General features: G+C 39.5%; 1 protein-coding gene across 2 annotated transcripts in view; it reads right to left on the bottom strand.

Moving 5' to 3' along the window:
* Nucleotides 1-26,103, bottom strand: part of sli (slit guidance ligand) — a 125,512-nt gene that overhangs the window by 66,094 nt on the left and 33,315 nt on the right. The window lies entirely within an intron of this gene.

Below are 26,103 nucleotides of genomic sequence, written 5' to 3'. Positions count from 1 at the left end.
TTTGCACGATAATTCAAAAACTATGATGCATAAAAATAAATAAAAATCTGTTTTAGAATGCACAGGTGAAGCCCTTTCATACGATACCCCACTAGATATAGTTATCTTACTTCGAAAATTGAAAATACTAATTATTAGTTCATGACCACAATTTATTTATTTTGTGTGCTGTAACCACAAATGCACGGTTTTCAGATTTTTCCACTAATGTCTGCTATAAGACCTACCTACCTGCCAAACATGATTCTAGGTCAATGGGAAGTACCCTGTATCGTGGGAATCAGCTAGTAAATAATATACTCACGAAGGTGCGTGAACTCTGCTAATCCGCACTTGACCAGCGTGGTGGACTATAACTATATTGCGTAACCCCTTCTCATTCTAAAAGGAGACCCGTGCTCAGTAGTGGCCAGTGAATATTATACTGTTTTTTTTTTAAGTTCAGAATTGTCTTTCGCAATCAAAACTTCAGTAATCAGTTGTAGGGACAGGTTTCATACACGGCGTAATTAAACTCATTTTACGCGTGTACTCATTAACAAGGACGTTCCCACGCTAATTACCAATCAACCCAATTAATTAACGCGCATGAAAACGCAAGCCTCCCAGAGCCTCGATTTCACCGCACTCAAATTAAAAAAAAAACAAAGAACCGGCTTCCAAACCAGCCAAAATGAAAAAAAGAAAAAGCATTGAGCTGTCATAGCCCATTGTTCGAAATTTGAATTCACACCTGAATGCCTTTGTGTCAGTGTCACAGATAATTGTGGCAACTGTCAAAATAGCGCCACTCGAAAATGTAATTTAGAGAGTTGAATATAGGATTTATTTTTGTTAGTTTAGTTGACGTCCGTTATTAGAGTTCCGTAAGGATAAATAGTGTGCTCAGGAACTCTACAATATTGTTCCTCCTTTACCGTTCTACCAATAGGACAGCAAGAAACCATGAACAATGGCATCCTTAATACGGTATTTGACAACTAGTCAAATCAGTAACTTTTTATCAAACATCAAAACGCGCGCTTAGTATGCGATGCGAGATTCTATCAAATACCGGCATGTGATGTAACAATCATTTGACGTGCTTTTTAGGGTTCCGTACCTCAAAAGGAAAACGGAACCCTTATAGGATCACTTTGTTGTCTGTTAAGAAACCTACAGGGTAGGGTTGACCTAGGTAAGTCTGAAATAGCAGACATTAGGGGAAAAATCCGAAAACCCAAGTGACACATCACAAAAAAAAATTAAAATGTGTTTTAAACAAATTATTAGTATATTCAACTTTTAAAGTAAGATTACTATACCAAGTGGGATATCATTATGAAAGGGCTGTACATTGTAAAAGAGATTTTTATTTATTTTTATACATAATTGTTTTTGATTTATAGTGCAAAATGACGAAAAATACGACTGCAGTACGGAACCCTCATTGCGCGAGCCTGGCTCGCACTTGGCCGTTTTTTTTAAATAGTGACGAATAAAAGAAATGTGCCTACGGGACTCTGTATTTAAATTTTGTTCACTCTTGTCTTTTAATAGATCCGAAATGGAACCCAACGAGTTTTTACGAAAATAAAAGGATTTGTTTCGTAGATCCGACATTTCAATTATAAAAGTGCATAATATGTTTTCTCGGAATCCGTCTGTCTGTCTGTCACGATCGGTCACTCAATGTGGGCCGTTTTGGAAAGCTACCGGACGGTTTTGTTAATTTTGAAAAGCAAATAATAAAGGTGTGCAAACAATGACGTTTTATTTTTGGGATGAAAGATTTCGGACTTGTATTCGCAATTTTTTTATTAAAAAACCGGTCAAGTTCGAGTTGGACTCGTACACGAAGGGTTCCGCACCATCGTAAGTACAAGGAATAAAACTTTTATATTCTTGTGATGTTACCACAAATTCACGGTTTTCGGATTTTTCCCTTTACAGTACGGGGCCAAAAGTGATGAACATCGATATTTAGAAGGAGATAGCAGATTTGTAGAGCACTGTCGCGGTCTTTAGGACCGACAAAACGTCATATGGGTATGAGTGACAGAGACTCTACAAGCCTGAAATGTCATTCTAAAAGCCGATGTTCATCACTTTCGGCCGCTTGTATACTTGTGCTATAAGACATTGCAACCTGGCTTTCACGCTTGGTTCACGTAGTATCTATATTAATCAGTGGTTCTAGGTGTACAGAAAATACCCTATAGGTTTTAATTCCCTTGACTGGTCTTCCCTAAATCGAAAAATGGTTTTCACACTCTCACTATATTTTTGAAAGACCCATCCATCCAAGGAGAGCAAAAAAAAACCGGCCAAGTGCGAGTCAGGCTCGCACACTGAGGGTTCCGTACTACAGTCGTATTTTATCGACATTTTGCAGGATAATTCAAAAACTATGATGCATAAAAATAAATAAAAACCTGTTTTAGAATGCACAGGTGAAGACCTTTTATATGATACCCCACTTGATATCTATCTTGATAGATATCTTACTTACAAAATTGAAAATACAAATTTTAGTTCATGACCACAATTTAATTTTTTTTGTGTGATATAACCACAAATTCACGGTTTTCAGATTTTTCCCCTAATACCAGCTATAAGACCCACCTACCTACCAAATTTCATGATTCTAGGTCAACGGGAAGTACCCTGTAGGTTTCTTGACAGACAGACAGACAGACAGACAACAAAGTTATCCTATAAAGGTTCCGTTTTTCCTTTTGAGGTACGGAACCCTAAAAATCATCCCCACTGTAGGGGAAAAACTTGTTTTTTCAAAGTTCTCGGGATAGCCACATCACTAATGGCTATAAAACTTTATAAATTACTACATGATGCCCGCGACTTCGTCCGCGTGGAGTTAGGATTTTAAATATCCTGTGGGAACTCTTCAATTTTCCGGTATAAAAAGTAGCCTATGTCCTTCCCCGGGACGTAAGCTAACTCTGTACCAAATTTCATCAAAATCGGTTGAACTGTTAGGCCGTGAAAAGCTAGCAGACAGACAGACACACTTTCGCATTTATAATATTAGTATGGATTATATTAAGTATATTCTTTATCTGTTTTTATCTTTTTTATGTACATTCTATCTGTTGCATCGATTGCATCCGCCATTTTGTTTCCCATTAAACGAATCGCAAAGAGGCGGACTTCAATTTAGCGTCTGGTAATTAAAGGAAACCATAAGAAACTCCATTACCAGTAATTTGTAATTGCTTTCCCTTCAATAAAGACACGATTACATCCGTAAGTAGCTTACGTAATTAAATAACAACAAATTTACTAATGTAAACATTACATGCTTCACACCCGGCTTTACTCACGTGTTTAGTAGACGTTAGCCCACCAGTTAACTTTTTCACCACCGTGTTTTGGGTTTGGTGGTGGTGCGTATTGCTTGCCTGGTGAATGCTTTTTCCTGCATGTTTAGCAGTGGGAGGGCGGGCGGTGCATGTCGCATGCTGCATGTCGCACCATACATATTCGGTCTGTTTCAGCGGATTATAGCAAACTAGCTTATGCTCGCGACCTCGTCCGCGTGGACTACACAAATTTCAAACCACTATTTCACCCCCTTAGGGGTTCAGTTTTTAAAAACCCTTTCTTAGCGGATACCTACGTCATAATAGCTATCTGCATGCCAAATTTCAGCCCGATCCGTCCAGTAGTTTGAGCTGTGCGTTGATAGATCAGTCAGTCAGTCACCTTTTCCTTTTATATATTTAAAGATTAAGCTTTTGGTTAATTGTATATCATGGATGCTTGCTTCTATAGGTACAACAATTTAGAAATTATAAATTCCCCAACCGGTAATCGAAGCCGGGACCTCCCACTTGTAAAACCACAGAGCTCGCCACTGCGCCAGGGAGTTTAACCCTAGTCCCGTGAGAAAACTTTTGAGGACTCAATAGTGCATGAAATACTTGCACAATAGCATTGAAAAGATCAATTATTAGTGAGTTTCTCACTTAGGAACGAGCACTTCGATTCGAGTGCACTTTCAAAAATTGCACCTTTCCCGAAGAGGGAATCGAACTTTGAACCCTTTTTGTATATTTGAAGATGAAAGGTATTACTTTTAACCGACTTTTAAAAACGAGGTGGTTCTCAATTCGGCCCATTTTTTTTAAAGTTTCTACAGTTTATGTATGTGGAAGTCGGGCGAGCATAATGAAAGAAACTAGAAATCAAAGCGTGAAGCTCGCCCGACTTCTACATACATACACGTGTAGAAACAAAAGTTATTTTTTGGGTTCCGTACCTCAAAAGGAAAAACGGAACCCTTATAGGATCACTTTGTTGTCTGTCTGTCTGTCAAGAAACCTACAGGGTACTTCCCGTTGACCTAGAATCATCAAATTTGGTAGGTAGGTAGATCTTATAACTGACATTTGGGGAAAAATCTGAAAACTGCGAATTTAGGGTTAGATCACACAAAAAAAATTAAATTGTGGTCATGAACTATTAGTTCATGACCACAATTTAATTTTTTTTGCAAGCATAATGCGATGCAAATTGCGAGCATAATGAAAGAAACTAGAAATCAAAGCGTGAAGCTCGCCCGACTTCTACATACATACACGTGTAGAAACAAAAGTTATTTTTTGGGTTCCGTATCTCAAAAGGAAAAACGGAACCCTTATAGGATCACTTTGTTGTCTGTCTGTCAAGAAACCTACAGGGTACTTCCCGTTGACCTAGAATCTTGAAATTTGGCAGGTAGGTAGGTCTTATAGCTGAAATTTGGGGAAAAATCTGAAAACCGTGAATTTAGGGTTAGATCACACAAAAAAAAGAATTGTGGTCATGAATGAACTAATAATTAGTATTTTCAACTTTCGAAGTGAGTGACTATATCAAGTGGGGTATCATATGAAAGGTCTTTACCTGTACATTCTAAAACAGATTTTTATTTATTTTTATGCATCATAGTTTTTGAGTTATCGTGCAAAATGTAGAAAAAATACGACTGTAGTACGGAACCCTCGTTGTGCGAGCCTGACTCGCTCTTGGCCGGTTTTTTGAAGTTTCTACAGTTTATGTATGTTGAAGTCGGGCGAGCATATGAATGAAACTAGAAATCAAAGCGTGAAGCTCGCCCGACTTCAACATACATACACGTGTAGAAACAAAAGTTATTTTTTACTTTGTAGTGGTTTTGGAAGTCGGTTTTCATTACCAAAGACTACTACGCAATACTAGCTTATATCTGTAAGTACCTGCGACTTGGTCCGCGTGGAATAAAAAAAAGAACTCCTCTTAGAGGTTGTCATAATAGCTATCTATCTGCATGCCTTTCAGCCCGATCCGTTCAGTAGTTTGAGCTGTGCGTTGATAGATCAGTCAGTCAGTCAGCTTAACCTAAGATTTTATAACCATTACGACCTCTATTATAACTATGCACAAGAAATCGGAACAATTTGACAACCTCCCTGGCGCAGTGGTAAGCGCTGTGGTCTTATTAGAGGGAGGTCCCGGGTTCGATTCCTGGCAGGGATTTGGAATTTTATAATTTCTAAATTTCTGGTCTGGTCTGGTGGGAGGCCTCGGCCGTGGCTAGTTACCACCCTACCGGCAAAGCCGTGCCGCCAAGCGATTTAGCGTTCCGGTACGATGCCGTGTAGAAACCAAAGGTGTATGGGTTTAATAAAAACTGCCATACTCCTTCCAGGTTAGCCCGCTCCCACCTTAGACTGCATCGTCACTTACCATCAGGTGAGATTGCAGTCAAGGGCTTTTTTTTTTCCCATGCAAGTTTAAACTCAGGTTCCTCGGACGTGGCACCAATTCATCCCTTATCCCGCACCAGGTTAGCGCGGGGGCTGTGCGGGTTTGTGAGGCGTCCCCACCCCATTGCCATCTCGACCTGTCGGTACTATACTATATTGCACCCGTGCGAAGCCGGGGCATCTCGCTAGTTAGAATAGAATAGAATAGAATGTTTTTTTTATTCATGTAAACTTTTTAAAAGTGCTTATGAATAGTCAGGTAGTTTTAATTTACCACTGGTTCGGAATGCCGTTCCCACCGAGAAGAACCAGCAAGAAACTCGGCGGTTGCTCTTTTTAATTTTTCAATTTACAATGTTATTATACCGTACTATACAAGCCATTGCAGCCCCGTGCATTGCTGGAGCGAGTCAAATCCAAGCTTTTTTATCGTTTACATAGTCTGCGACTGTATAATATGCTTTTATATTTATATATTTCAGAGCCTCAATAGCTCAACCGGTATAGGAGTGGACTGAAAACCGAAAGGTCGACGGTTCAAACCCCGCCCGTTGCACTATTGTCGTACCTACTCCTAGCACAAGCTTGACGCTTAGTTGGAGAGGAAAGGGGAATATTAGTCATTTAACATGGCTAATATTCTTTTTTTTTTTTTTAAAGTAAGATTACTATACCAAGTGGGGTATCATTATGAAAGGGCTGTACATTGTAAAAGAGATTTTTATTTATTTTATTTATTGGAGAGGAAAGGGGAATATTAGTCATTTAAAATGGCTAATAATCTTTTTAAAAAATATATATATATAGTTATATAAGTACCTATAGGTACAGTAGATAAGTCTGTTTCGCAACGGGTGCTGCTTGGCACAAATAGTGGACGTGGACGAGAGGGTTCCTAAGTGAGATGGACGCAGCACACGCGCGGCTGTTGTGGGGACGCTCGTGGACACAAGTGCGTCTGCTTCACTTCAAAAAGCTTTTATAAAGGACTAGCTTACTCCCGCGTCTTCGTCCTCGTGGACTAAACAAATTTCAAACCTTTATTTCACCCCCTTAGGTGTTGAATTTTTAAAAATCCTTTTTTAGTGTATGCCTACGTCATAATAGCTATCTGCATGCCAAATTTCAGCCCGATCCGTGCAGTAGTTTGAGCTGTGCGTTGATAGATCAGTCAGTAATGTCAGTCACCTTTTCCTTTTATATATTTAGACTAGCTGATACCCGCGACTTCGTTCGCGTGGATTTAGCTTTTCTAAAATCCTGTGGGAACTCGTTGATTTTCCGGGATAAAGAGTAGCCTATGTCACTCTCCAGATCTTTGACTATACCCATGCAAAAAATCACGTCAATCCGTTGCACTGTTGCGACGTGATTGAAGGACAAACCAACAAACCAATAAACCAACAAACAAACACACTTTCACATTTATAATAAGGGTACTAATTATCACTAACTAAGACTCTACTCGCGTCACTCGGCGCGCTCGTTCTGCGCTGAGTTTGTCACACTTTTGCCATATAAGTCCTCATGAAGTTTCACTTCACAAAGCTCTGAGAAGCGCTTGTGTTGGCGAGCGTCCGCTAACACAATACAGTTCTCTGATTGCCCGCCGCATTCACTTAATTGTATCCCACTTGTGTGTTCCGACAACCCCACATACCTACCGCTACCCGATACCGATAGCTGTACTCGTTGGATTTAGCATTGCAATTCTACGAGCACTATATGTCTTTAACAATGAAACATTAGGGACAAATAAGAATTAAAAGAACCAGACTAGGCACCGATTCTAAGCACAACCTAATTTTAGAGTATTCGCACCCTCTTCTTACTATTGTAATATGAAAAGGACAGAAGCCGTTTGACATTTCTAAACTTAATTTTTAGATGGTACGTACGATGGTAACTTAATTTTTAAAACCCGTGATTTTAGCATGCAGTCGCGGACCTACTGTTTAAATTTGTATTGTGCACTAAAATTTAGAGTCTTTAAATGTGAAAGTCATGTTCCGTTCCTTTTTTAGCATTGTTAAAAAGAAAAGGATGCAGATACTCTAAATTTAGTTTAGAGTAAGACAAAGGAATCGGTGCCAATTGTCGTTGTAATTGGTAGGAAACACGGGTCACGGAAGAGTATTCCAAATCTTAGCCATGCCTATGAGGAATGATGACTCAAAACGACGACGAAAACGACGACGAGACGAAACGTTTTGCGTCATCATTCCTCATACACATGGCTAAGGTCAGGAGCTCGTTTTATTACTCTTCCATGATATGAAGAGAAATAAAACGACCGGACTATGCACACGCCCGTTTCATCATCATCATCATCAGCCTGTGGACGTCCACTGTTGGACATAGGCCTTCCCTAAAGAGCGCCACCACACCCGGTCCTCAGCCTTCCTCATCCAGCCACTTCCCGCCAGCCTCTTTATAACACACCCGTTTATTACTGACTTATTATTTACAGTTGCAATATGATGGTTGCATAATGCATATTTTCCCACCAATTACAACCCGGGTATCTTTAAAACAAGAGTGAATAGGCATCTTCTAGGTAAACGCGTATCTTAGGCCGCACCATCACTTCCCATCAGCTGTGATTGTGGTCAAGCGTTTGCCTATAATGAAAAAAAAAACATTTCGTGCGTGACCCGTTGGGAACCCATCCTCAAAATCCTAAGCTTTTAGTGCACGTTACAAAACACTCCGTCATCTGACGACTGTCATAAATCACTCGCAATCTTGTCGCGACTAGATAAGTGCCGGCGATGACGGATGGGGACCCGGGTTCGATTCCCGTCACTGTAAACTGTCATGAGTGTCACTTTTACAATCAGAATCTTTCCTAAATACGGATTAATCGTCTAGAAACGCTGCAGCATTAATCGATCGACGGTTTTTAGGGTTCCATACCCGAAGGATGCTAACGGGACCCTATTATAAGCCTCCGCTGTCCGTCCGTCCGTCTGTCTTTCAGCGGGCTATCTCGTGAATTGTAACAGGTAGAGATTTGAAATTTTCACAGAATGTGTATTTCTAGTGCCGCTATACTCCCGACTAATATTATAAAGGCGAAAGTTTGTATTTGCATGTGTGTTTGTGTGTGTGTGTGTGTGTGTGTGTGTGTGTGTGTGTGTGTGTGTGTGTGTGTATGTTTGTTACTCCTTCACGCAAAAACTACTGGACGGATTTCGCTGAAATTTGGAGGGGAGATAGACTATACCCTGGATTAGCACATAGGCTACTTTTTATCCCGGAAAATTAACGAGTTCCCACGGGATTTTGGAAAACTTAAATCCACGCGGACGAAGTCGCGGGTAAGTAACAAACAAATCCAAATGGCCGCCATGAATACGAAAAAAATATAACTGATGTCCGCGACTTCGTCTGCGTGGAAAGTGTAAGAGCGAGTTACGAAACATCCCGTCCGTTGACACAATGAATCACCGCCATCTTGCATAACAGATAAGTGACGACAATGACGGATGGGGAGATCCCTTGCGGCTCGCCTTAGTAGGTTAACTGCCTTGGGTACTGATTCTAAGCACTAAAGAGCATTCGCATCCTCTTCTTACTAATATAAAATGAAAAGGACAGACATAGTTTGACAGTTTAATTTAGAGCTGTCAAACCTCGTCACTTTAGCTGCCAGTCGCGAGCGTATCGTTTACATTTGTAGCGTGCACTAAAATTTAGAGCCTTTAAATGTTAAATTCATGTCCCTTTTTAGCAATATTAAAAAGAAGAGGATGCAGATTCTCTAATATTACTTCAGCGAAAAAAAATAGAATTGTAGTACGACCTTCCTGGTGCAGTGCTAAGCTCTGGCCGCTGTGGTCTTATTAGCCGGAGGTACCGGGTTCGATTCCCAGCAAGGGTTTGGAATTTTATGAAAATAATAAATAAATATAAAAATCTAAACTTCTCTTTTTTGGTGATTTCGTGATTTCGGTTAGATTTTTATATAAAACTAGCTTATGCTCGCGACTTCATCCGCGTGGACTATACAAACTTCAAATCCCTATTTCCCCCCTTAGGGGTTGAATATTCAAAAATCCTTTCTTAGCGGATGCCTACGTCATAATAGCTATCTGCATGCCAAATTTCAGCCCGATCCATCCAGTAGTTTGAGCTGTGCGTTGATAGATCAGTCAGTCAGTCAGTCAGTCAGTAACCTTTTCCTTTTATATAGTATATTATGTCTTTCTAAAGACCGATGTACAGAACGCGGCCGAAAGTATTAAGTAATGTACATCGGCCTTTAGAATGACATTTCGGCTTTGTAGAGCGTTGTCTCTGTCACTCATACCTATATATGACGTTTTGTCGGTCTCGACGACAGAGACGGTGCTCTACAAATCCGCTAACTCCATCTAAAGGTCGATGTACATTATTTTCTGCCGCGTGTTGTCCTACATTACGGCATTCCGAACCAGTGGTAAATTAAAACTAACTGACTATTCACTATACTATACTATACTATACTATACTATACTTGTAAAAAGTTTACATGAATAAAAAAACATTCTATTCTATTCTATTCTATTCCTACAGTATAAACATGGGGTCACTTTCTATTTTATTACTTGTAGGTAAACCATAAAAGTCAGGTGTGAACTGCATGGTTGTTCCCACGATACATGGTGTCGAGGTAACTATCGATAGTCGATAGTCGATAGAGTCAATAGTCGATGGTTTATGTTCCCACGTTGATTCTACGTCTAATGATGTTGTTGCTCCAAAACAACACTTTATCTCTTAAATGTCGACCTCCCTGGCGCAGTGGTGAGCGCTGTGGTCTTAATAGTGGGAGGTCCAGGGTTCGATTCCTGGCAGGGGTTTGGAATTTTATAATTTCTAAATTTCTGGTCTGGTCTGGTGGGAGGCTTCGGCCGTGGCTAGTTACCACCCTACCGGCAAAGCCGTGCCGCCAAGCGATTTAGCGTTCCGGTACGATGCCGTGTAGAAACCAAAGGGGTATGGGTTTAATAAAAACTGCCATACCCCTTCCAGGTTAGCCCGCTATCATCTTAGACTGCATCATCACTTACCACCAGGTGAGATTGCAGTCAAGGGCTAACTTGTATCTGAATAAAAAAAATAAAAAAAATGGGTACAACGCAAAGACCGTAATATAAGTCCCGCAAATTGCTATTGCGCTGGAATCATGTCTCATTACCGTCGAAATGACGTCAGTTTGACGTCAGCCGAAATAAAATATACTTACCTACCATCAGCTCGAAACTTCAGTCTAGTGCTGACGTCACTAAAATGGCGACCACGCGCATTAGCAATTTGCGGGATTTATACAGACGTGAGGATGTCGGCAATAGAGTCGTCCTAAAACAAACCAACTTGTTTAAATAACAATCATTCCTCGTGTACACTCACACGCATTATACTTGTTAAGTTTCTCTTGTATAAGTCCCGCAAATTGCTATTGCGCGTGGCCGCCATTTTAATGACGTCACACTAGACTGAAGTTTCCAGCTGATGGTAGGTAGGTATATTTTCATGCCGGCTGACGTCATTTCGACGGTAATGAGACATGGTTCCAGCGCAATAGCAATTTGCGGGACTTACCTATATTAATAACTAGCAGTTGCCCGTGACTTCGTCCGCGTGAAATTTCTGGTTTCTCATGAGATTAGAAATTTTCCCGCTGCAAAAGGGATTTTTACGTCGCTAACTTCAAAACATAGGATTTTCATATAATCTTCCAACCCCCATTTCACCCCCTTTGGGGGGGGGGGGGGGCACTTTCGTAAGATCCTTTCTTATCTGATACCTACCAAACTTCAAACTTCAAGTAAAAATAACAATAACTAGGTAAAACTTTTCTATAAAAACATCCCCCCTATTTTACCACCCTTAAGGGGGGGAATTTCTTACATTGACTTATACCTACAGATTTTAATTACTTAAAGCTGATAACCTAAATGACGATTTTTACGTCTTACGAACTTCAAAAACATAGGACTTTCATACAACCTTCGACCCCCTCTTTCACGTCCTTAGGGGGGGATTTCGTCTCTGTTTCTTAGCTGACACCTACATCCTAGAAAGAATCTACCTTTCAAATTTCAAGTTTGTAGGCTTTATAGTTCCTGAGATTTCGTGATTAGTCAGTCAGTCAGTGAGATGAGTGGTATTTCGCTTTTATATATTTTTAGATTATTCTTTTCTTCTTTTTAAAAATAACATTAGTCAAGTTATCATGATGACTAATATTCCCCTTTCCCCTGCAGTATCAAGAGCGTATCAAACTAGCACGGTACAGGATGCAGCTTTCCCGTGGAAACGCCTATCAAACTCGCGCAGGATTACCGTAATCTGTGCAGCCCTGCTTTAGCACTGATTTCGTCGTTATGAGATTATTATAGTTAGGTATAATGAGCGATAAAATCTCATAGACCGTATTTCTTTTCAGTGGTATCTCTATTTTTAGGGTTCCGTACCTCAAAAGGAATAAGGGAACCCTTATAGGATCACTTCGTTATGTCTGTCTGTCAAGAAACCTATAGGGTACTTCCCGTTGACCTAGAATCATAAAATTTGGCAGATAGGTATGTTATATAGCACGGTAAGGGGAAAAATCGGGGAAAAACGTGATTTTGTGCTTAGGTAGGTACATCACAAAAAAATTTAAAATTATGTTCATGAACAAATAATTAGTATTTCCAACTTTCAAAGCAAGATTAATATACCAAGTGGGGTATCATATCGAAAAAATACGACTGTAGTACGAAACCCTCGGTGCGCGAGTCTGACTCGCACTTGGGCCGGTTTTCAAATCAAATCAAATGGTTTATTCAAAATTATAATATTACATAGTATGGATAGGTAATAAATTACACTTTTTGAAAGTCAGTTGTTGCATTTGTAAGATGACTAGCTTATGCTCGCGACTTCGTCCGCGTGGACTACACAAATTTCAAATTCAAACCCCTATTGCACCCCATTAGGGGTTGAATTTTCAAAAATCCTTTCTTAGCGGATGCCTACGTCATAATAGCTGTTTGCATGCCAAATTCGTTTTGTGCCCGATTCGTCCAGTAGTTTGAGCTGTGCGTTGATAGATCAGTCAGTAATGTCAGTCACCTTTTCCTTTTATATATTTAGACTAGCTGATACCCGCGACTTCGTTCGCGTGGATTTAGCTTTTCTAAAATCCCGTGGGAACTCGTTGATTTTCCGGGATAAAAAGTAGCCTATGTCACTCTCCAGATTTTTGACTATACCCATGCAAAAAATCACGTCAATCCATTGCACTGTTGCGACGTGACTCAAGGACAAACCAACAAACCAATAAACCAACAAACCAACAAACAAACACACTTTCGCATTTATAATAAGGCTACTAATTATCACTAACTAAGACTCTACTCGCGTCACTCGGCGCGCTCGTTCTGCGCTGAGTTTGTCACACTTTTGCCATATACTTAAGTCCCCATGAAGTTTCACTTCACAAAGCTCTGAGAAGCGCTTTTTTTTTTAAAAAAAAAAGAATATTAGCCATGTTAAATGACTAATATTCCCCTTTCCTCTCCAACTAAGCGTCAGGCTTGTGCTAGGAGTAGGTACGATAGATTTAGATATAGTGGTGGTGATAATTTTTACGCGAACTTAAAACCTAAAGCTACGAGGGTTCCAAACGCGCCCAGGTCTGTGAAGAGCCCACAACAAACTCAGCCTTTCTTATTTTTTCACCAATACGAGTTCTGTGGGCGACTGTACCACGCAACGGTGGTGGTAACCTAATTCATCATCAAATGTTTGCACTAACGATTATGATATTATGCATAATACAAGCTTCGCATCCGGCGTGCCTTGCAGGTATGACGACCTCCCTGGCGCAGTGCTGAGCGCTGGTCTTACAAGCGGGAGGTCCTGGGTTTTCAAACTGCTTCTGTCAGGTATCGAACCCGACGGAACTAATTTGGAGGAATTAGGACCTCTTTTTTAAGAAAACTAAATATATTTTTCTTTCTTTCTTTTCTGTTTCACTGTGTATCGATGATAAGTTTGACGACCTCCCTGGCGCAGTGGTGAGCGCTGTGGTCTTAATAGTGGGAGGTCCCGGGTTCGATTCCTGGCAGGGGTTTGGAATTTTATAATTTCTAAATTTCTGGTCTGGTCTGGTGGGAGGCTTCGGCCGTGGCTAGTTACCACCCTACCGGCAAAGCCGTGCCGCCAAGCGATTTAGCGTTCCGGTACGATGCCGTGTAGAAACCAAAGGGGTATGGGTTTAATAAAAACTGCCATACTTCTTCCAGGTTAGCCCGCTATCATCTTAGACTGCATCATCACTTACCACCAGGTGAGATTGCAGTCAAGGGTTAACTTGTATCTGAATTAAAAAAAAAAAAAAAAAAAATATCGAACCCGACACAAGTAATTTGGAGGAATAAGGACCTCTTTTTTAAGAAAACTAAATATATTTTTATTTCTTTCTTTTCTATTTCACTGTCAAAGTCAAGTCAAAGTCAAAGTCAAATGATTTATTCAAAATAGGTAACAAATTACTCTTTTTGATAGTCAGATGTTGGATTTCTAAGATATAGTGGTGATAATTATTACGCAAACTTAAAACTAAAGCTACGAGGGTTCCAAACGCGCCCAGGTCTGAGAAGAGCCCACAACAAACTGTGTATCCACTACCCATGATAAGTAATTATCATAAACTAGCTGATGCCCGCGACTTTGTCCGCGTGGATTTAGGATTTTCAAAAATCTCTCTTTGATTTTCCGGGATAAAAAGTAGCCTATGTCACTCTCCAGGTCTTTAACTATACCTATGCAAAAAATCACGTCAATCCGTTACACCGTAGGCTTATTAAAAAAAAAAATTTTTGCGACGTGATTGAAGGACAAACCAACAAACCAACAAACAAACGGCCGTACTGATAAGGCCGTAGGACAGATAGTAATGTTTAGGCTCGCAGGAGGTGGATGGAAGAAAACTAGTCGGCGATAATATCCTTATAATAATTATATTCAAAGTTACATTTAAATGAAAAGACTAAAAACTAGTGCTTATCTCTAAGGATGAGAATATTCTAACTTAATATTACGATTCCCACATCGCGCGGGTTCTGATATTACGCCGCGTCAGCTATACGGGTCGTATTCGTACGTGGGAATGGGAATGCATGTTGCGCTGGCTCACTATGTATCAGCCGCTGACTTCGCCTGCGTAACACCTCCCCCATCAGATCGGCGCATATGGAACACCTTGGCTGTGAATTGCGCCGAAAGGTCATCGGATGAAGAACTCAGAATTTTGGTTATGTTTCTTAACTGCAAGGTCTTCGTGCGATGTATTTTCTGATAAACTGTAATGAGTATATTCAGTCTGCAGATTCCAATTAATATGGCGTATGGTAATGATTGTGTGATAAATAACTCCATGGTCCGTACTTGGAGGTAGAGTGATAGGCGTTTGAGATGAAACCTTTGCACTTGCATCATGTAGGTGATCCAGTTTTGTGGACTTCTATTATTCATAATGTGGAGATGGTCTTGAGTCAAAGGATTCTTCTTTAGGTAAAACTATAACTTGGATGGCTATGTCTTCTTCTATTCTGGGTAAGTGTAAATCTATAAGCATCGTATATCGGCATATTATAATATAGATAACCTTTGCTGGTCTTCGGGCATTCAGCCTCTATGTACCTGTATTCGTTCAAGCTTATTGCAAGGAATGGATAATAAGTGACAAGGATATCATGATGCGTATGTGGTAATGGGAAATTAATACATAATATACTTAGGTTAAACTAACAGGAAAATTTTAAACTATGAAAAACAAAACGATATCATTTCTTACATAATACTAACCTAACACTATAATATCCTAACACTATAATATCCTAACTCTATCATGTTGGATCTACTGCAGTCAAAGAATTTCCATGATGCGTACTAAATTTAAGTAATGCTTGAACTACACTGACTGCCGCGCTGTCTCCTAAGAAATATGCTTGAGCATATTTGGAGAAAGAGTCGACTATTGTCAGAAACTTACAGCTTTCTACACTTAAGAGGTCTAAGTGCACAAGCTCAAAAGGTTTACTGGGTGGTGGAACTACTTGAAATTGCTGTCGGATCGGATTACGGTCATACTTAGCCTGTCTGCATACTGCACAGTCGTTGATAAATTTTGAAATATGCTCTCGCATTTTAGGCCAGTAAAATTTTCGAGATAAAGCAAGAAAGCATTCATTGATACCGCGGTGGTTTGTCTTGCCATCATGGTACTTATCTATAATTTGTTGCTGCCTTAAATATTCTCGAACATTTTCTACTTCTGTTTTAGCTAAATTGAGTGTCATTGACGAATTTTTAAAGGTTTTCTGTATTATTGGAATTATCTTATACATAGCCAATGGTGGATTGATTAATAAACCGGCTTTAATTTTAGGTTGAATAAATTCTTTAACAGCATTGATGACATCTTCTTCTAAATTAGATTCAGATAATTGAACAGCCGTACGCTTATGGTTTTCAAAAGGTTTTGTAGTGACTGGTTTGGTTTTAATATCACCTACAACGTTAAAAACGATTTGCCTAGTAAATTTATTCAATGGATCTTCTGTAATCGGGATTTCCAAGATGGGGCTTTCGTCATCAGTATGGACAGTTGCTGTTCTAGAACCATCTTCAGCCTCCGGAGCTGAGAGAGTTCCAGAGTCATCTATAGAGGGAGCTCCGTCCGATTGATTTAAAGCAATCGAACTTAGCTCTTGCACATGAACTTCAATGCGCGATAATGCGTTCGAGTTATAATCTTCTTTCATTATAGGACTCGGTTCAACTTTCGAGGAGCTTTCCTCATAGAAATCATAGCATTCATCCGGAAATTGTTCGTAATTGTCATAGTCATAATCGTAGTTATAGTCATAATCATAGTCATAGTCATAATCATAATCATAACCATAGTCATAGTTATAGTAAAGTTCATTAAAATTGACGTCGCGTGATTTCATATAATTAGTTGGTGGTGGATTACCAAATTTACGCCAATCATGTCCCGATGGTGGTAAATGTCTAGGGGTGAAATGACTCACACCGCTCATGGGACGTGGGAAATTAGAATTGTTAGGCGGTTGGTGTCGATTTGGTAATTTGAAAACGTTGCTCTTCGGGTTATAATTCGGTGGAGGAGCGCGAAACATTAATTGGGTACGGCTAGGACCACGCGGATGCATTGGAGGGTTAGGTTTCCAACCAGGTCTAAAATGCATAGGTTGTTGACTCTGAGGTGGTCTAAAATGTATAGGCTGCTGCCAAGATGGCCCAGGCATAGCGAAACCTTGTGACCTTGAAGGACCTGTGTAATTTGATACGGAAAATTTATGTCCAAAAATTTTCTGAGAAAACCCGCCTTCATTTCGTTGTTGTATATATAGGGTGTTAAGTTCCTCTTGTACAAATTCGAGGGCTTTTTCCATTGACACTGGCCGCATGCACCGTATCCTTGAGCCTAGCGGGTCTTTTAGACCACGTAAATAACACTGCAGGGTTAACTTTTGGTAAAGTTGCCGTTTAGCCTCTATTGTGGTAGGTACGGATTCATGTAGGGAAATGTAGGTCATAATTGTGCTAAACAGGTTTTGGCACTTTTCGTAAAATTCTTGTGGGGTGCTAGAGCCTTGTGTCTGTAGAGACAAATCATTGTATAAAGCGGTCTCATCGCGATGGTCTGCGAAATTATTAATAAGGGCATTTCGTATGCCATTCCAACTATCTGGGATACCGTTTGCATTAATTAACCTAGCCGCGGAACCTGTCACTTTATTTAATATTCCACTAATTAATGCCGAATTTTGTAACTCATGTCCCGGACTAATGTCAAAATGGGCAATCACTAATTGGTCACACAAATTTATAAACCGTGTTAACACATGGGGATTTCCGTCAAATTCGGGTAAAAATCTAATAGATTTATAGATAGTATCTAAATCGTTTGATGCCATGTCTTCTAAGTTCCTAGATTCGTCTACGGCTCTTGACCTATTAACCGAACCTACGAAACTACGTCCTGACCTTGGATGAAAAATCTTGACGAATAAAAATTAAACTAACACACACAAAAAGACACTCAAAAAAAAACTTTTATATAAAAATGCACTCAATAAAAAAATTAATTCCCTAAAGTTCACGTAAAATTATATTAAATAGGTCTATAGATTTTGTATAAACCTAGATTATAAAATTTTAGGAATAAGGACGATATATAAATGAGGATTCAATAAACGTACGATTTAAAAAAAATCAATTAAAAAAAAATTAAACACAATACCTCTTTTTCTTGTTAGTCGGAAAAGGATAGGTAAAAGGAACTTGAACGATTGAAGTACTTACCGCATCGCCGATCTATTTCTTTCCACGAATCGAAGTTTAGATTCTCCACTACACTGCGGCCTCCGAATGGTAGGTTCTCAGGATAAGTTGTTCTCCGTCACAGTTGTCCGATACAGCTACAGGTACAGCTTATCCTACCCCGTCACTGCGCCAGTAATGTTTAGGCTCGCAGGAGGTGGATGGAAGAAAACTAGTCGGCGATAATATCCTTATAATAATTATATTCAAAGTTACATTTAAATGAAAAGACTAAAAACTAGTGCTTATCTCTAAGGATGAGAATATTCTAACTTAATATTACGATTCCCACATCGCGCGGGTTCTGATATTACGCCGCGTCAGCTATACGGGTCGTATTCGTACGTGGGAATGGGAATGCATGTTGCGCTGGCTCACTATGTATCAGCCGCTGACTTCGCCTGCGTAACAAGATTTTAAATAAAACATTTGATTTGATTATGACAACTTATGTCAGGAAAAGCCAGGGTGTGTCCATAGTGTCACATTACATCGAAGAAAGCAACATGGAGATCAAGTAGAGGATTATATTATTTTCTTACACTTGAATGAGTACTATAAAGAATGCGTTTAAACCCTTCCATTGAAATACCACCTTTAAATCTATGTAGCATTAGATCTAAAATCCCTTGTAAAAACAGTTCAAGGAATTAACGTTTTAATGCATACGATTTTAAACCTTAAAGATAATGTATTAAGGTTGAATTTTGCTTGTATGGTGATAGGGCAGTATTGGGTGCTTGGGTCAAATCTATGGGCTAACGAATGCCTTCCATCTGATCTACGCGGCCAGGGATCGACAACAGTTGGAAAAAAACATTTTTATCTTGTAAATATTAAATAAAATTTATTTTTATTTATTTATTTTTATTTTTATTATTCATGTACCAAAAATTGTAGCTTAAAATTATAAAGTAATAATAAATTAAGTTACATTGGAAATGCTTATCTCTAAACAGAGATTTCTTCCAGCTACCCATTCAAGGTTGTGAGTAAGTTAAGACTGAATTTAAATAGCACTATGGATTAAAATCATTGAAGTTATCTGTCTATTTAATGCACTGAAATAAAAGTTTAAAAAAAACCTGACTGCGGTTTGCATTATTGTCTCATATCTGACATGTGAGTATGGGTTGCCTGGAAGAAATCACTTTTAGTGTTCTACAATCCATACAGTCATCATACGGCCCCACGGGATGATGTAAAGATTTCGAATGATCCTATCAGTGGCGTGCACAGGATTTGAAGCTAGGGTAGGCATTAGTTAGGTAGAAACCTGTTTACTGACAGGTCATAATGAAAAATATGCATTAAACTATTACAACTGGGGTAAGCAGTGCATTTATGCCTCTATGACCTGCACGCCACTGATACCTATACATCCAAATTTGTTCAGGCATTTGATTTATGATTTATGATGATGATGATGATTTATTTAGAAACCTTTTACATAGAAAACATTACACTCCTTTTTTTGAATAGTCTCGTAATAAGCTTTTGGTAACCCTGAACTAATAAAAACCGACTTCGTTACACAAACACTAAAAATTGAAAAATAATTTAATTTATTACCGAATATATTCTGTATACAAGAGTAAATATAGTTCCATAATAATATTTTTTGGTGCCGGTGCCAATTAGCTTTAGCTGCGCGAATCGTCTAGACTTCATATTTTTATGGGACTCCACAATGGCACCTCATTGGCACCGACCCCAAAAAATATTATTATGGAACTATATTAACTCTTGTATACAGAATATATTCGGTAATAAATTAAATTATTTTTCAATTTTTAGTGTTTGTGTAACGAAGTCGGTTTTTATTTTTTTTGTAAAAATTTTTTATTTCACAATTTTTAGTGGCCCCATGGAATTATGCTATGACTGCTTAAAAATCTACTGTTTACTAAGCTATTACACTGATCGCGAGCCATTTACTCTTATCCGTTGAGGAGTTCCAGTATCTATCTTCGAAGATGTTCATCAGATCTTCACCAAATTGAAATGGGACCAACTTTGAAGTATACCCTTTCAAACAAAAAAAGAATTTTCAAAATCGGTCCAGGCGTTTTTGAGTAATCGGGGAACATACATAAAAATAAAAAAAAAATAAAAATAAAATAAAAAAAGATTCCGACGAATTGAGAACCTCCTCCTTTTTTTGAAGTCGGTTAAAAAGAAATCAAAAAGAACTATATCGCACATTTGTCAGAAGCAAATTTGTATTCCAGGTGGTCGCTCACACACACACGATACAAGCAAGTCGTGACACACGCTCTGCTTTTTGCTTTCTCAAAACGTCGAGACAAACTGTTGTCACGTTCGGACGCTTTTACGACGAGGATGCTAAATAAGAAATATTTATAGACTAGCGACCCACCCCGGCTTCACACGGGTGCAATGTAAACTCAAACTCAAATTATTTATTCAGAATAGGTAAAATTTTACGCTTCCTGATTCTCAAAATTTTTATTTGTAAGATGATATAGTGGTGATATTAAAATTAATACGTACTTAAAACTAAAGCTACGATGGTTCCAAACGCGCCCAGGTCTGAGAATTAGGATATTAGCGGATGCCTACGCGGATGCGTATGCCAAATTTCAGCCCGATCCGTCCAGTAGTTTAAGCTGTGCGTTGATAGATCAGTTACCTTTTTCTTTTATATATATAGATTTAGATTAGGATACTAAGGGGCGGACCAACAAATTCCTGAAAGGCCGGCAACGCATTGGTGGTTCCTCTGGTATTGCAAATGTTCATGAGCGGCGGTAATCACTTAACATCAGGCGGCTCGCCTGCTCGTTTGCTCGCCATTTTTATATAAAAAAAACTATATCTGTTTAAGTGTCTGTTGTTGCTGTTGTTCTGTCTGTCGTGGCTTTACTCACGTATTTAGTCGACGTTAGCCCGACTAGTTTCGAACCCATCCGGGGTCTTTTTTCAAGGGAGTCAGTTCGCGCACGCGTCGCGGTTGTGACAGCCGGTGACAGATATTGTATATAATGGAAATCACTCACGATAGTTAAACGCTAAAAAAAACTATTTGGGAGTTACGAGGGAACCGACGAACTAACATCCAAACAAAATAACAGAGAAAAACGTTGCCAACCCCTGTCGGCAACCCGAGCCGCACTTGATGCTATAAAGTCGGCCATCATAGCTCGTTGGGAACATTTTTTGTGGTTTATTTACGATCATTACGCGCCCAAACTGACTGACTATTATTATTTTTTATTGCCTTCTATTGTGTTGCCGCGATGACGGACACACAGACAGATAAACAGACTACTGGTTGTTATTTTCTTTATTTTTTTCTTTATTGGGTTTACCAACAGCTTAGTCATTCACAAATACAGTCGCAAAAACAATTTTAACTATTAAAAATACATTCACAAAATGACAAGCTTATTATAGGCAACCACAGCATGCATAAACTTATCATACATTTCCTAAAGCTAATTAACAAAATTAAATTAGATTACATATTAAATACAGATTAATGACAGATTAATGATTATTATTTACATACAAATATTTATGTGTATACTTATTTATTTAATTATTTTTAATCGTCACTTCGCACCTATTGCTTAATACTATATCTAGAAATTTTCGCCTAAACTGAGCATAACTAGAGAATATGTCTATTTCACTCTGTTGACGCACGCTGTTGTTTGTCTTTAGTAAAGGGATGAAATTGTTATGACAATAATAGAGAGTAGACAGAGTCACCCAGCGGGCGATGGAGAGAGCTATGAATAAATAAAAATAATAAATAAATAAAAATATCTTTATTTAACACAACGCACACGACTGCAAATACTATTTTATACATGGCATAATCTTGTACCTATATCAAATATTTGAAAAGAGCAACCGCCGAGTTTCTTGCTGGTTCTTCTCGGTAGGAAAGGCATTCCGAACCAGTGGTAGATGCATCCGACTATTCGTAAGTGCTTGTAAAAGTTTATACGAATAAAAAAGATTTTTATTTTATTTTATTTTTAACAAAAACAAGTTACTAGTGGTCTCCACACTAGGTTAAACCTGTGACATGGAGACCATATATATGAGTTCCTATGTGCGAAGTTTCTCTACGTGATCAATGAGGACATGAGAAGATCCGTAGGAGAACTAGAGTAACCGACATAGCTCAACGGGTTGCGAAGCTGAAGGCAATGGGCTGGGTACATAGTTCGTACAACCGATAGACGTTGGGGTCTCAATGGCGACCTCGCACCGGAAAGCGCAGCGTTGGAAGACCTTCCACTAGGTGGACGGACGACATCAGACGAGCCGCAGGATGGCGGCGGCGTAAGACCGTGGCGTGTAGAAGACCCTACAAGAGACAAAACAAAACACACACCTTTAACTTTTCGGAGCTATGTGGAAGTGGAGGATAGTGGAGAATATGAAGGAAAACATCGTGAGGAAACCTGCATGCCTGAGAGTTCTCCATAATTTTCTCAAAGGTAAGTAAAGTCTAACAATATGCACATGGCCAGCGTGGTAGACTATGACCAAAACCCTTCTCACTCTGAGAGGAGACCTCTGTAGTGAGCCGGCGATGTGCTTATCATGATAATGATGATAGAGCAACCGCCGAGTTTCTTGCTGGTTCTTCTCGGTAGGAAAGGCATTCCGAACCAGTGGTAGATGCATCCGACTATTCGTAAGTACTTGTAAAAGTTTATTCGAATAAAAAATACTTTCATTTTCATTTTCATTTTCAGTAATAAGGTCCCGTTTGCAACCTTCGGATAAGTACTTACGGAACCCTTAAAACATGATTCCATAGGAACAAAGGTGATTCAAAATGGTGGCCATCTGCCGCTAGTCGCTACCAGCTACCACTAATTATAAGTACAAATCGTTTAACACTCATCCCATAAGTATTTCAACCCCACGAGAGCTAAACGAAGCGAACCGGAACCGTGGACGACGTAGTGATGTACCCTCATGAATATATCGATAAACAACAGTGAATATATCGATAAACAACAGTGAGTATATCGATAAACAACAGTGAATAGGCATCTTCTAGGTAAACGCGTCCCATCTTAGGCCACATCATCTCTTTCCATTAGGTGTGATTGTGGTCAAGCGTGTGCCTGTAGTGAATTAAAAAACGACTGAGTGATTGATCTGTGACTGAACCACTGGACAGATACACACACACACAGATAGCTATTATGACGTAGCCATCCGCTAAAAAAGGATTTTTGAAAATTCATATCCTAAGGGATTAAAATAGGGGTTTGAAATTTATGTAGTAGTAATATAGTCACCTATAAAAGAAAAAGAGGAAGAACTTTTTATCGAAGATGTTTCCAAAAAGTTTTGAGAAATAAGTTTTCAGCATAACTTCTCAGTAGGTATTAAAAAGTTTGCTTATTTCCTAATTAAAAGGTAACAACCAATAGACGTTGGGGTCTAAAGGTGCTGGAATGGCGACCTCGCACCGGAAGACGCAGTGTTGGAAGACCCCCCACTAGGTGGACGGACGGCATCAGACGAGTATGCGGGAGCCGCTGGATGTCGGCGGCGCAAGACCGTGGCGCGCGTGTGGAAGTCCCTACAAGAGATCTATGTCCTGCAGTGGACGTCTATCGGTTGATGATGATGATGATGATGATTATCACAATTTTTTCGTTCGATAAAATTCGCCTACATATGTTGCCAGATATCGAATTTTGAGCAATAATGTAAGAAAGAACATTGGCTGCCAACGACACGTTGGCAGCGTCCCATTTATCGGGCACGTGCCAAAAATCGGCTGCAGCAGCCGAGTCAGCTCAAGAGCTTAAGCGCCGTAAATACTCAGTCATTAGTAAGGACTATGTATTTGCGGCGCTTGCGTTTGAGACTCTGGGCGCATGGTCATCGGACACGAAAGCTTTTATAAACGTCGTGTCCCAAAAGCTGATCCACGCGTCTGGTGACCCAAGAGCTGGTGCTTATTTCGCTCAACGGTTGAGCCTTGCCGTTCAGCGAGGTAATAGCGCCAGTGTTTTGGGCACAATGCCCATAAATTAGGTACCATTTGGACGGCGTATATTTTTTGTAAAAATGTAACATGTACTTTTAAATATTATGTTTTAGTCATTGATAGTTTTTTACAAGTAATAGTTTGTACAAACAATAATCTCAGAAAGAACATAACATTTTTAGTAACCATAAGCATACCGATTGCATGTCCCAAATATGAATTGAAAAAGAAAGCTTTTTTATTCACATAAACTTTTACAAGTACTTTTAAATCGTCAAATGCATCTACCACTAGGTAGGTAGGTCTGGAATGACAAAAAAGCCCAAAAACCTGGCTACTTAGAAGTCATCATAAATATATCGACAAACATTTCACCGTGTCACAGCACTAGGTGTTAAGTGATTTACGCATTCCTTTGTCTCCTTTTGTCGTGGATAAATAAAAACAAAACCACATCAGTAGGGCACTATGTACAGTACGCGCCCGATAGTTATGTACATCGACCTTTAGAAGAAGATAGCAAATTTGTTGAGCACTGTCTCTGTCGTTGAGACCAACAAAACGTCATATAGGTAGGAGTGACAGAGACAACCCTCTACAAAGACGAAATGTCATTCTAAAGGCCGATGTTCATACATTACAGCCCGATCCGTCCAGTAGTTTAAGCTGTGCGTTGATAGATCAGTCAGTCAGTCAGTCAGACCTTTTCCTATTCCATATTTAGATTTTAGTAAATAGTATGGCTGCGGAACCCAACCTTTTTCTGTTCTGACACACACTTAACCAGTGTTTTCATTAAAGGTCAAATTCCATACCACTCGAGGCACACCACAGCAAAGCAGCGACTTTATGTGCCTTATAACATTAAAGCTGTAAAGCCCTGGACACTTACAAATAGCTAAGCCTTTCCCGGGGTGACAGACGAGATAAATAGCTTCGACTTACGCTGGGCCACGACTTTGTGGCAAACGCGACGTTTTAGCGCTGAGAAAACAAATGTATTATATGTATTATTTGTATATGGAAACCTCAATACTACGTTGACGCGCAGACAGACAGACGGACAGACAGCAGAGTGACATTAATATAGGGCTGCCATACGTCCCGGTACACCGGGACAAGTCCCGGTTTGAAGCGTTGTGTCCCGGCGCGGTGTCCCGGTCAGTAAGTTAATTGTCCCGGTTTGGCAGTTAGGGCGTTTGTCCACTGCACCGCCGCCTTCAACGCGTCGTCAACGAAAAACAAGATTATTTTGGACGGAGTTTGGAATGACGTGTGTCATTCCATCATCTGTCATTGAACTCAACTCACATCAAAAATTTCGCGCTCGCTTCGCTCGCGCTTTTCTTCTGTGTTGGTTCTTGAGTTATGCCTGCAACTTTTTCCGCATAGATTCAGGTTTTCAGAAGTCTTATAGGAACTCTTTGATTTTCCGGGATAAAAAGCCTATGTCTGTCTTAGGAATGCAAGCTATCCATGAATAGTGCCTGGTTAAAAAGATAGGCCGTAAAAAGATAACAGATAGATGGATATACAGACACACTTTCGCTACAGATTTTTCCGTAAATATATCAAAAAAAATGCGCTCGCTTCGCTCGCGCTTTTTTTTTTACATGACTTAATGCCTGTAACTTCGTCCACATGAATTTAGTTTTTTAAAAATCACGTGGAAACTATTATTCTGGGATAAAAAGCCGTTTCCAAGTGCAGACACACAGACTGACACTTTCGAATTTACAGTATCAGTATGCATATGGATGAATGTCCCGGTCGTCGATTCAGCAATTATGGCAGCCCTGCATTAATAGCGCTCCGTTTTACCTTTTGGGTACGGAACCCATCGCAGCAAGATTCGTATCAAAGGGGAGCCACGATCTTCAAAGTTGAGAGAGTGACGCAGGAAGATGCTACAAAATCATGCTTCATAGACTTCACTATGCTGTCGCTCATGATACAAAGTCATGGCCCCGCGCGGACAGCTTTCATTAGCTTTAA

Source organism: Maniola hyperantus, chromosome 26 (assembly GCF_902806685.2).
Source record: "Maniola hyperantus chromosome 26, iAphHyp1.2, whole genome shotgun sequence".
Taxonomy (NCBI): Eukaryota; Metazoa; Arthropoda; class Insecta; order Lepidoptera; family Nymphalidae; genus Maniola; species Maniola hyperantus.
Note: the sequence above shows the minus strand (reverse complement) of the source record. Positions and strands in the feature narration are given on the sequence as shown.